General features: G+C 37.3%; 2 pseudogenes; both read right to left on the reverse strand.

Moving 5' to 3' along the window:
* LOC106000995 overlaps positions 1-8,224 on the reverse strand; it is a 68,165-nt pseudogene extending 59,941 nt beyond the window's left edge.
* Positions 8,225-8,709: 485 nt separating this feature from the next.
* Positions 8,710-11,403, reverse strand: LOC106000996 (annotated as a pseudogene).
* Between the last annotated feature and the right edge of the window lie 1,530 nt (positions 11,404-12,933).

Here is a 12,933-nt window from a genome sequence, read left to right on the forward strand (position 1 = left end):
GCATGCAAGGCAAGTGCTCTACCACTGAGCCACCCACCCAGCCCCAAGGCCAGTTTCTTAATGTTTGTAGTAGTTAAGGTTCAAACCTTGGGCCTCACCCATGTAGAGCACATGCTTTACTCCTGAGCCACCATCCCCCATCTCTCGAGTAGTTGACAGTAACATTTTCAATATGGTTGAACAATTTTGTGTGCATATGTATGGCCTGCAGGTGAATTCAGGGCTTGAGGGCTTTCTGAGCTTTTTTTCCTCAAGGCTAGTGCTCTAGTCCTTGTGCCACAACTCAGCTTTTACCTTGTTTTATAAACTCAGATTTTGTGCTTGTTGAATTTCCTTGCTCAGAGCTCTCTACCTCTTATCCCATGCCCACAACTCAGCTTTTTTGGTGGCTAATTGGAGCTAGCCTTGTAGGCTTTTCTGTCTCGGGTGGCTCTATTCCTTGATCTTCACATCTCAGTTCATGAATATCTAGACTTAAGAGGCAAACACCACCTTTGGCTGTTTCTTTACTTTTATCTGTTGCAGCATTAAGACAAGATGAAATTTAAAGTGCTTGGCTTTACAAAAATGTGTCTACTTCTATGTGGACCAGTATGTATATATAAAGAGGATACTAAGCACATTCCCTGACTCACCATTGCTATGAGCATTCTTTACAATAACCTAGCAGTATTTTATCTATGTGTACATGTATGTGTGCATGTTTGAATGTGTGGATATATACAAACATCCATATATGCACATAAACAGAAACTTATTTTGGAGGCAGGATCTTAGTATGTAGGTTGGGCTGCTCTCAACTAGCGAACTTCCTGTCTTCACCTCTTAAATTAAAATTATAAGCCTACTCAATCACAATTGGTTTACTGTTATTTGAAATGAGTTCACTGCCATCCTCAAATGAATAGTGACTTGCTCTACCACCAAGCCACCTTCCCAGTCACTAAGAGCAATTCTTAAAAGTGAATTTTGCCAGGTGCTGGTGGCACACACTTATAATCCTACTCAGAAGGCTGAGACCTGAGGATCATGGTTCAAAGCCAGCCAACACAGAAAACTCTGTGAGACATCCTATTTCATATAAACCACCAGAAAATCAGAAGTGACATTTTGGCTCCAGTGGTAGAGCAATAGCCTTGAGCTGAAGAGCTGCAGGACAGTGCTCAGGTCGAGTTCAAGCCCCACAACTGACACATGTGTGCATTTTGCACATGTATACACACTATATTAATTTCTATACATCACAAATATCCAATTTTAAGGCTTGAACTCATTGCCTCAAGTCTATTCCTGAGCTTCTTTTCCCAAGGCTACTGCTCTACCAGTTGAACCATATCTCTAATTCTACTTCCCACATTTGTGGTGATTATTTGGGGATAAGAATCTTATGGAATTTTATTCTGAGGCTGGTTTCAAGGCTCAATCCGCAGACATCAGGTTTATAGTCATGAGTCTCCTGTGATCAACAGCTTTAGATATTTTTACTTACATGTGTTAGGTTATTTCTGGTATTTAGGATGGGTGTGCATTGCCCTTCCCATGGACTATGAGAGTTCCCATGGTGTTCATGGATTCTAGGCACAAGTAATACTCTTTATTTTTTTGCTTTTTGTTATTTTTGGACCTGAGAAATGACATCTACTTAATTTCTTTCTTTTGTAAACCAACTTATTGCTTGCACAATAATTTATAGTCAAGGACTACCCCAAGACATGGAGGTATGCTCACACCATTTAATTGTAAAAACAAGATCTTGTTCCAGTTTTTTTAGGCTGATGGAGTGTGCATAGGACACGTGTACCGCAAAAGTGCCATGATGGGGTTCTAAAGCGATGATTGAATTGAAAAGCTCAGACATCCTGGCTCTTCCACCCACACTGAACATTGGTAGCTCTCCAGAGAGGCAGGATAGAGCCCTCATCTCAAATGGCCTAGCCTGCCAGTGTGGCTCAAGAGGTTCTGCAGGGAGGACATGGAGATGTTGGTTCCATAGGAAATGAATGAGCTGGGAGCACTGGCTCATGGAGAGCAGGATGGCTCACTGGCATCTTTATAACCCAACCCCACACAGAGCATGAACCAATCAGAGAGTAGCTTCTGATAGGATTTCTGAGCCACAGCAATTATACCTTGGTTGGAAGTTGCACTCCAGATTAATTCAAACTGTGGATTTAACCAAAAGTGATAGGATTAAAGGGATGACCCACACAGCCCAGCTTCTTTTTGAAATGTGAAAAAGGATGCACCAAAGACTTCCCTTGCACACCTTAATCCCTCCAGACCTGTCCACAAATGCTCCACTGCCCTGAGCCTGAAAAGAATTCAAAAAGATCACCCGAAGACTACAAATAGAGTTCCGAAGACTATACATAGAGCTCCGCTATAACCCAGCAATCCCACTTTTGGGCATTTTCTCAAAGAATCACAAACAAGGCTATACTAAAGCTACCAGCACAACTATGTTTATTGCGGCATTATCCACCATAGCTAAGATATAGAACCAACCCAGACGCCCCTCAGTAGATGAATGGATGAAGAAAATATGGTGTGTGTGTGTGTGTGTGTATATATATATATATATACATATATATATATATACATACACACACAATGGAATTCTATGCCTCCATCAGAGCAGAAACACTCAAAAGCTATATACATATGAACAGATAAGAAGATGCTAAGTGAAATGAGCCCCAAGACATGGATACAGCTTTTCTTTTTTTAACAAAGTTTTTCTTTGTTATACTGTGATTTTTTTGCATGTTCTTCCCCCTATAGTATATCCCCTGTTGTCACTGTATTACGTTTTGGTATCCTGCATCTTGTATATACATTTATCTAATTTGGGGAGAGGAAGGGGAAAAACAAAATGTAGAGGAAACAAAGACACAGGATGTCCCATTGCAATGAAGATACTCACAGACAGTATGTTGGAAATGAACTTGACAACCTCAAGGTGGGGGTGGGAAGGGATAGTAGGAGATAAAGAAAGGAGTAGGTAACGATGTTCAACAATAAATGTGCTCATTACTTTGCACATGTAACTATAACTCCTCTGTCCTGCACTTTTACAATACAATAAAATTAAAATGAAAAGAAGAGCACCCAGCCCAGTCTTGATATAGTCAGAGAAACAGCTATGTACCAGAGAACCAAATAAACATAGTAAGAATGAGAAGACACAGGCCATAGAAAGGTGGGTAACATGGCAGGAATTGCCAAAACTTTTCACTCCTGTCAATACTCAAGGACTTAACTCCCAATTAAATGAAATAGATTGATAAGTTGAATCAAAAAACAAGACCCATCTGTCTTCAAGAGGCACACCTTGCCCACAGAAACAAGTGTCCTGAATGTGAATGGGTAGAATAAATTCTATCAAGGAAATAGTCCCCTAAGCAGGCCAGAATAGCAATACTAATATCAGATAGAATATACTTCAAATTATAATTAGTAAGAAGAGACTAAGAAGGCCATGACATACTAATAAATGGACCTTTCCTATGGGAGGATATAACAATCCTAAATAGCTATACCCCAAATGAATACCCCCTTCATCAAACAGATACTACTTACCCCATAATATGCACAGATCCAAACACATTAATTTTTGGTGACCTATAAATAGATCAACCCAGCAAAAATTAATCAGAGAAAACTTAGTATTAAAGAACTGCATTGACCAACTAGACTTCACAGACATCTACAGAATATCTCACCCAGCAGCATAAGAATATACATTCTTCTCAGGAACAGATGACATGATCTTGCATTGAAAGAAACTCAGATTCCTCTCCCAACTTACTTGAGCTGATTGGAAACTGGCAAAGCAGCAGGCTATAATATTAACACAAAACATTCAGTATCTTTCCTGTGTGCCAACAATGAGAAGAGTGAGGCTGAAATCAGTAAAGCAACCCCATTTGTAATTGCCTCATAAAAACAAAAGCTAAGAATTAACTTAATTAGGACCTCTATGATGAAAACTTTTAAAACCTGAAGGGAAATTAAAGCACACTGAAAGAAATGAAAAAAAAACTTATTCCTCTGGATTGGAAGGATCATCATCATGAAAATGGCAATACTACACAAAGCTATTTACAAATTCAACACAATACCCTTCCAAATCTCAACAATATTTTTTAATTACATATGATTCCAAATGCATATGGAATTACTGGAGATGTTGAATAGCAAAAGCAGTCCATAGCGGGAAAAACAGTGCTGGAAGAATATCAATACCAAGCCTCAAACTCTCTAACAAAGCCATACTACTACTACTAGTAGTAGTAGTCATAGAACCCACAGACCTGTGGGTAGCCTCCAAATATTTGATAAGGGAGACAAAATCTCAAAATACAAGAAACCAATGATGCTGGCACAATTAGCTATACATGCAGAAAACAATTAAATCCTTCTATATCACCCTGCACCAGATTAGTAACAATTAGATCAAATGGATGACCAGATACCCTGAATGTATTACAGGAAGGGATAGGGAAAACACTAAGTCTCTGTGGCACAGGTCAAAACTTCCTAAAGATCCAGAATTGAAACAAATCAAAGGAAAACCAGAAAAATGGGATTGCATAAAACAAGCTTTTCTGCATACCAAAGAACCTTGCTACATGTAGACATATGACTTCTGGCTAAATGTTTTTCTATATTTGTTATACTCAATTGTTTCTCTGCTATATGTGTTCTCAGATGCAGTGAAGACTGACTTCTGATTTAGTAATTACACATTTGTTAAGTTCTATTTTCTACTGTGAGTCAGTTCTCTAATGAATAGGAATGCCATCCAGGTGACTTTCTACATTTGTCTTCAAAATGACAGCCTGCTTTCTTGATGGAGGATTTTCCACATCTGTTACATTCGTATGATCTCTGCTGTGTTTTCTGATACAAACTTAGTTTTGTGAAACTCTTGTCTTGCAACTTTCCACATTTGTTTCTTTTGTAACAGTTCTCTCTTGTGGGTGTCCAATGATAAAGCCTGAGCACTGTCTTCTGGGTGAAAGACTGCACACTGGGCTACATTCTTAAGGCTTCTCTCCTGTGTGAGTTCTTTGATGCAAACTGAGTTTTGTTTCAGGTGAGAAATTTTCCACATACATTACATTCCAAAGGTTTCACATGAGTTGCTAAAGTGTGAATGCTAGGTGAAGGATTTGCACATATACTACATTCCTAAGGATTCTAACCTATGTAAATTGTTATGCCTGAGGTGTGAACTCTGTTTGAAGGTCTTTACATATGTTGTTTTCATAAGGTTTCTCTACTGTGTGTGTTCTCTGATACAAAGTGAGTTATGACTTCTGTCTGAAAGTCTGTCCAGTTTTTTACTTTCATAGGGTTTCTCATGAGTGTGTCCTCACATGAGTATTAAAGTTTGACTTCTGGGTAAAGGATTTTTTACAATATTTACATTCACAGGGTTTCTCTCCTGTGTGACTTCTCTGATGTTTAGTAAGGTCTGCCTTGTAGGAGACTTTCTACCTGTTGCATTCATAAGGTTTCTCTCCTGTGTAAACTATGATATGAAGTGACATGTGACTGCTGCATGAAAGACTTTCCACACCTGTTGCATTCATGTTGCTCTTTGGTGTATATTCTGATGTGAAGTGAGGTGTATCTTCTGTCTGAACAACTTCCCACATTTGTTACATTCATAAGGTTTCTCTCCTGTGTGTATTCTCTGATGCAAAACAAGGGGTGACTTCCGTACAAAAGCCTTTCCACATTTATCACATTCATAAGGTTTCTCCCCGGTGTGTCTTCTCTGATGTAAAGCAAGGTGTTCTTTCAGTCCGAAATACTTTCCACATTTGTTACATTTATAAGGTTTCTCTCCTGTGTGTATAGTGTGATGAACAGCAAGTTGTGACTTCCAGGTGAAACACTGTCCACATTCCTTACACTCATAAGGTTTCTCTCCTGTGTGAGTTCTCTGATGCAAAGTAAGGTGTATCTTCTGTCTGAACGACCTTCCACATTTGATACACTCATAAGGTTTCTCTCCTGTGTGTATTCTCTGATGCAAAAGAAGGCTTGACTTCTGTCTGAATGACTTCCCACATTTGTTACATTCATTAAATTTCTCTCCTGTGTGTATTCTCTGATGCAAAATGAAGGGTGACTTCCGCAAGAAAGTCTTTCCACATTTATCACATTCAAAAAGTTTCTCCTCTGTGTGTCTTCTCTGATGTAAAACAAGGCTATTTTTCTGTCTGAAAGACTTTCCACATTCCTTACACTCATAAGGTTTTTCTCCTGTGTGAGTTCTCTGATGCAAAGTGAGGTGTGTCTTCTGTCTGAACAACTTTCCATATTTGATACATTCATAAGGTTTCTCTCCTGTGTGTATTCTCTGATGTAAAAGGAGTTGTGACTTCTTTTTGAATGACTTTTCACATTTGTTACATTCATTACGTTTCTCTTTTGGGTGATTTCTATGGGTGGATAATTGCCTATATTCCTCATATTCATAGAGTTTTTCTTCTGTTGGTGTTTGAGGCTGTAAATTCAGGTCTGACATCTGAGAGGTAAATTCTGCACAGTGGATATACTCATTGGAATTCTCTGGATATTTGCTCTGAGGCTTCATGAGGTCTATTTCCTGACTGAAAGATTTGTCACCTGCACCACATGTGCAATGTTTCTCTCTTGTGTATCTTTTCTCATGTGTAGTGGCTGTAGGTCTTAAGTTAAACAGTTTTCCACATAGACTACATTCAGGAGTTTTTCTTCCTCCCTGAAGTATTTTCTGAAAAAGAGAGCAGAGTTATAATAGTATTCTCTATATTCATTATGGTTATATTCATTCTGCCTTATGAAAAGTTACTAAACTCACTCCTTCCTCCACTGTATTACTATTTGTGACTAAGACTTCACATGGACTTTCATCTGGATTTTGCTGGCACATCTTATTCACGTCCTCCATTTCTTGGATATCTAAAATAAGTCACAGAAAAAAAGACAAAACACAAATGAGATCCAAAGATTCCTTACTGTAAAGGTAAAGACATTTTTTTCTCATTCTAATTATTACATATTTTAAAATATCAGAGTAGGAATTGATTGGTGATAAATATATGCTTTTCTCCATAATGTCTTAATTAAGAAAGTAATACTGATGTTTTATAATGGAAAAGAATGTTTGTGTTTCAATTTTCTTCTTTTTATAATAGAGGAAATATTTCCTCAAATTACTTACCTATGTACTGTCAGAGTAGTAAGCTATGTACGAACTATACCCTTTAGTATTCTTGGGGTTGTTTTTCTCAATTTTTATTTTGTTTGGTCATAAGGGAATAGTTGTTTTTTATTTCCTTGAAATAATTTATATATTTTGTTTTATTGTTTCTCAACCATTAGGTTAGGAACAAAAATATTTTCCATTCTCAGAAACCATGATATTGTTTATATATCACTTTGCCTCTCAAGTAAGCAGGAATTATTCCTAGAAGTAAGGTTTTACACCTACATCTCTTAAGTTCTAACTTCTTACTAAGAATTATGAGGTATCTATGGAAATTTTAATTTTTCTTTGTCTTCACTGTGGATCAAAGTCTTTTTAAAATTCCTTTTCTGATATTCCTGCCTATCAGAACCACGGAAGAACAAAGATTCTTCAGCTCATCAGCCAAATAATCATCCTCTCTAGACTAAAAGCTGCAGTTCTGAATCCCAGTGTATGTCTTCCAGCACTGATGATCTATTTTACTCATCAGAACAGGCCTGGGGTACTCCTTATTTCTTCATACCTACATAGTCCTAATTTCAAAGAAAATAAAATCTTATTTTCTACATTTCTTGTTTAGTTTTTCTGTTTCAGAATGATTTCTACAAAGACAAAGAGAATTGCAAACTTTATCTCTATAGCCACAACAAATTCAGTTATTGTCCACATGAATTCTTGATTTACTAGTCTTTAAGACAAAGGATCATCTGTTTCTTTGCCACACAGGCCTTAGAACTGGGAAGATTATTGCTCAGAACAGTGCAAGACGAATCTACCAACAGGGCTCTGGCAAAAACATCACTACACAAGATGCTTTAACTCACTTGTGAAATTTTTGCTTGAGGCTTCTCTTATCCTTGGTTCTACTGCTTGCTCCAGTTTGACGATCAAGTTAGGTTTAGGAACACAGTGCCCTGTTAAGAAATAGTGAAGAATTATTGATTGTGCTGGGTCATCTTTGCTGTAAGATTTGACCATCTATTCACAAGGTTGCTCCTAAATCTTGTTATTTCTCAATGATTCCATGGTTGACTTTCCTCTAGCTTTGGATTTATTTTTCTGGTTGTGTGGTTTGAAATCAGCTATTTTGCTCAAGGCTAGCATTCTACCAGTTAGAGTATCAGCCCCTCTTTCACTTTTTGAGTGGTTAATTGAAAATGAGTGTCATGGGGTCTTTTTTGCCATTTGTGGCTTCAAATCAAAATCCTCAGTTCAGCTTCCTGAGTAGCTAGGATAACAGGCCAGCTCCATTGTACCTAATTGCCAGTTTTGAATTATAAATACCCATTTTAAATCTGTGGTTTCCAGATCATCTTTCCAACAGTAATATACATTATATTCTAGATTGTATAACCATTTACAATAATATGCTCAAGGTTGGGAAGACAGTCTTCTGGAATGCTACATCTAAATAACATAAATATTCATATATCTACTAAAAACAAAGCACGTGACCTGACAAGTTAATGTGACTTTTGCTCACCCAAGGACACAATGTTACGGTAGATCTCCAGCATTACTTCTTTATACAGGGTTCTCTGAGCAACGTCCAGGTACTGCCACTCCTCCCAGCTGAAGTCCACAGCCACATCATCAAATGACACTAGCTTCTGTAAGGACACATTTCTGTCAAGTAATTAGCCCTGAGTCATGAGAACACCAAGGCTGGAATTTCATTCGTCTACAGGTATGCATTTCATCTTATATAAAAATGTTTGGAGCTTGCTGTGTTATCTATACAGTGGGAGAAAGAATGATCAAAGTAGAAATGTTTGCCACTGTATTAACTTGGTAATTAAAATACAAGGTTTCCTGCTGGGAAGGTGGCTCAGCATTAGAGTGCTTGCGTTGCATGTATGAGACTCTGGGTTTGATTCCTCAGCACCACATAAGCAGAAAAAGCCAGAAGTGGCTCTGTGGCTTAAGTGGTAGCATGCTAGTCTTGAGCTGAAGAGCTCAGGGACAGCACCCATGCCCAGAGTTCAAACCCCACAGACAACAACAAAAAATAGTTTCCCTAATACATCAGAACACATTTCTAAGGAGATAATAATCTGGCATGACCACATTAAGTCTAGGTAGTAAAAGAGTATGTTTAGCTTGCTTTGATAAAATTCCTATGTATCAGGGTGACAATGAAGTAAAGAAACTTTTCTTGCATTTTCATATTCTGCCTCACTTAAAAAGTGCTCTCACATAAGCAAGCACAACACATTCAGGATATTATATCGAATATATACCATATTCATCAACCTATGAAAAGCAGTGTTCATGTGAATGTAAAAGAGAGTTAACAGTACTCAAGAAAGTAGCTAATAACTGATTTGCATATTTTAAGATTTGACTTAGCACATAAAAATATTTTTGTTAACTGTTTTTGTTATCAAAATTTTTTACAGTAGCATTGACTTTTATTTATTCATGTTAAGTCACCTGAAATGATATCTGCTGCATTTAATGCTCATTACTGTAAATGGTTGAACAAACCCACAGATGCCCAATATCTCATGGTTATATTCAACACAGCCTCATTACGACTCCCACAACAGTACTTTATTTTGTAAACTGTAACCCACTATTACTCCCTTTTCCCCTCCCCCCCAGCACATGATAAAGAGGTTTAGTTAGGGAATGTACATGGAAAATAATAAAAACAGCTTTCCATTTACAAAATATATTCCCCATACTGATTAATTCAGGCAGCTAACTGGTTTATGAAACTTTATTGAAGAAAAATAAATCAATTACTAGCAGAGCTATCCATCACTTATCTAGTAACAACTTGCATCATTTATTCAGTGCTATATTGAGCAGTGTATTGGAAGACAGTTTAATAGCTCCAAGCCTCCTAAGAATTTAAATGAAAATTACAAAATGTTTGACACCCTATTTTGAAATACAAAGGGTGTTTGACTTCTAATTTCCACTCTCTGGAGAAGAACAGCTCACTTCTTTATTGACCAGTATAAAATACAACACATTTTCTGTTCTGCTGATACTATAAATTCAATATCAATTCTCCAGCCACATCAGTTAGGAGCATAAAGTACATGTAACCTCAAATCTCTAACAGTGGAAGGCTTCAACAAGAATGGATGCTGCTAGAATGTTGTTTCCTTTGATGTGACAACTGAGAATCCAGCTCCCACCCCCTCAGGTGGCTTCTTCATCATGTTAGAGTAGTGAGGAATGGTTTGGTTTCATAATCAGGTTAAGAGTGAATATAGGTTGGGTGGGGGTTGGGGGGAGGATGGGAAGGGATGGGAAGGGGAAACAAAGGAGGAGGCTACAATGCTTGATAAGAAATGTATTCATTATCTTGCCCATGTAATTGTAACCCCTCTATACAGTATTTTCACAATAAAAAAAAGAAAAGCACAAAAAAAGAAAAAAAAGAGTGAATATAGGAAGTAGAGCTGTAGCTCAAGTGGTAGAGCGCTAGCCTTAAGCTGGAGAGCTGAGGGACAGTGCTCAGGCCCAGAGTTCAAGCCCCATGACCGACAAAAAAAAAAAAAAGTGAACATACTGGCTGTATAATACAAATGCTGAACTTTAAAAAAAAATTTGAGTCTTGGGCAACTGCTTTCTTGTAACTACAGTTTCTAAAAGCAGTTATTGTCCAAAGCTGGAAAAACTTAAGTCTACTCAGATGAGAATGTAAATGAATGGAGGGAGGGAGCTAAGTGAAAAATAAAATTTAAAAGAAAAGATGACGTCTGATAGGGGAGCAGCCAGATAAGAAATCAAAAAAGGAACAGTAGTTTCAAGTTCATTCCAGCTATATTGTAGGTTATTCTGACTTTTAGGTAGCATCACATGACATACTTTTGATTCTATTCCCGAGATACTCTGTTGTATTTGTCTCTGTCTGTTTTATTGTCCGTACAATCTCTGGCACTAGGAGGTCATCTAGGATCGGATCACATAGCAGTGAATAAATGGATAAACAAACTTTAGAAATAGTTAAAGCAGGAGACCACTGTGACCTTAGAATATCAAGACAAACACTGTCAATATTGTTAATATTTGGATGATAAATTCTTGTTGTAAACGCAACCTCAGGTGGTTTGTTGGGTAGTCTGTAGGAAAATGAATTGTTAAAAAAATACACCTCCATGATATGGGCTGTCATTACATAACAGAATATAAGAGAACATTATTCCTTATTAATCCATTTCAACACCATACTCTGTGCTTTTCTCCTGGCTCCTCACTATCAAAGGATCTGTCCCAAACTCTTGATTATCCAGGTGGCTGGGGAAAGACTATATTCATCTTACATTGGCTTTCCCAGACACAGGCACAGAGGGGCCAGGGGCCCGTGGAGCAGTGGCCTCAGCCTCCTCCCCATGCAGCAACTGATGCTTCCCCAGCCTGAAGAAATTCTAATGATTGAAATGTGGTCATAGATACCCTGATACTTCCTTCCTCTGTAAGAACTGCTACATGAACTTTTGTGAACACTGCATACCTCCTACAATAAGAAATTTAGGTGGCAGAGGAATAAAATGTTCCTTGACTACAATTGCATTTTATCAGTCCTTTATTGAAGGATGGAGGCAAAGGGCAAAAGGCTTATGTAACATTAAAAAAATGACAAAAAAACTGTGAAATATGACCACAAGCACAACAGAGAATAAAAAGGATAAAAAGTGATGCTACCTAAAACCTACAGAAGAAAATTTTAAAAGTTGGAATGAAATATAGTACTAATTTGTTTTGCAGAGGCTAAAAGGAAAGTCTTTTGATTCCCATTTTGAACCCCATTACAAAGGAAGAATGGCCAACAATCATCCTACCAATCCATCCATGTGTAACAATACCAGTGGTGAATGCTGACTAGCACACAAAAAGGAAATATATGTGTAAAGTGTTGAAAGAAATAATCTTCAATAGATAATCCAATGGGTAGAGGAACTCTTCAGAAAATGTAAACTGGAGATATTTAAATGGAAAGATAATTCATTAATAACACATCTGCATTTTAAGACTGTTACAAAAAATTATCCTGCTTCAAAAGAATAAGATGCCAACATGCATGTACACATAGGACAAGGTCATTAAAAGGAAATCTGTAGAACATATGTTAGGTTTTAGGTAATCTTTCTGAAATGATTCATAGAAGAAAAACTAATTTATTAAGATTCAATATACAAATGCACAAGTGTATTATACACAAAGTATTTGCACTAGGCATATGTATCAATTAATACTTTACTTGCTTGGTAAATATGAAGGCCTGAGACCAACGAATTAATTCTACCAAAAGAAAATAAAAAGGCAATAAATTTAGGGCTGGGAACATGGCTTATAAAGAGTGCTTGCTTAGCATGCATGAAGTAATGGTTTTGATTCCTCAGTACCACATGAACAAAAAAAGCTGAATGTGGTGCTGTGGCTCAAGCAGTGAGTGCTAGACTTCAGGGAAAGAAGCTTAGAGAGAATGAATGCCCAGTCACTGAGATCAAGGAACTGTGCAAAAAAGGCCACAGAATTGTAATTTTTTAATCTTCTATTACTATTGGAAAAGTAATACTCCTCTAATTTATAAACATCAGGACAAAACATCAGCAGTAACATACATATCACTGGCATTATTTCAAACTAAATGCTGTTTATAAAGTACTGCAGTATTAATTTTACGAAGACCAAAACAATGAGAGTAATTCTCAAGACAAACTTCCTAG

This window comes from Dipodomys ordii, unplaced genomic scaffold (assembly GCF_000151885.1).
Source record: "Dipodomys ordii isolate 6190 unplaced genomic scaffold, Dord_2.0 Scaffold256, whole genome shotgun sequence".
Taxonomy (NCBI): Eukaryota; Metazoa; Chordata; class Mammalia; order Rodentia; family Heteromyidae; genus Dipodomys; species Dipodomys ordii.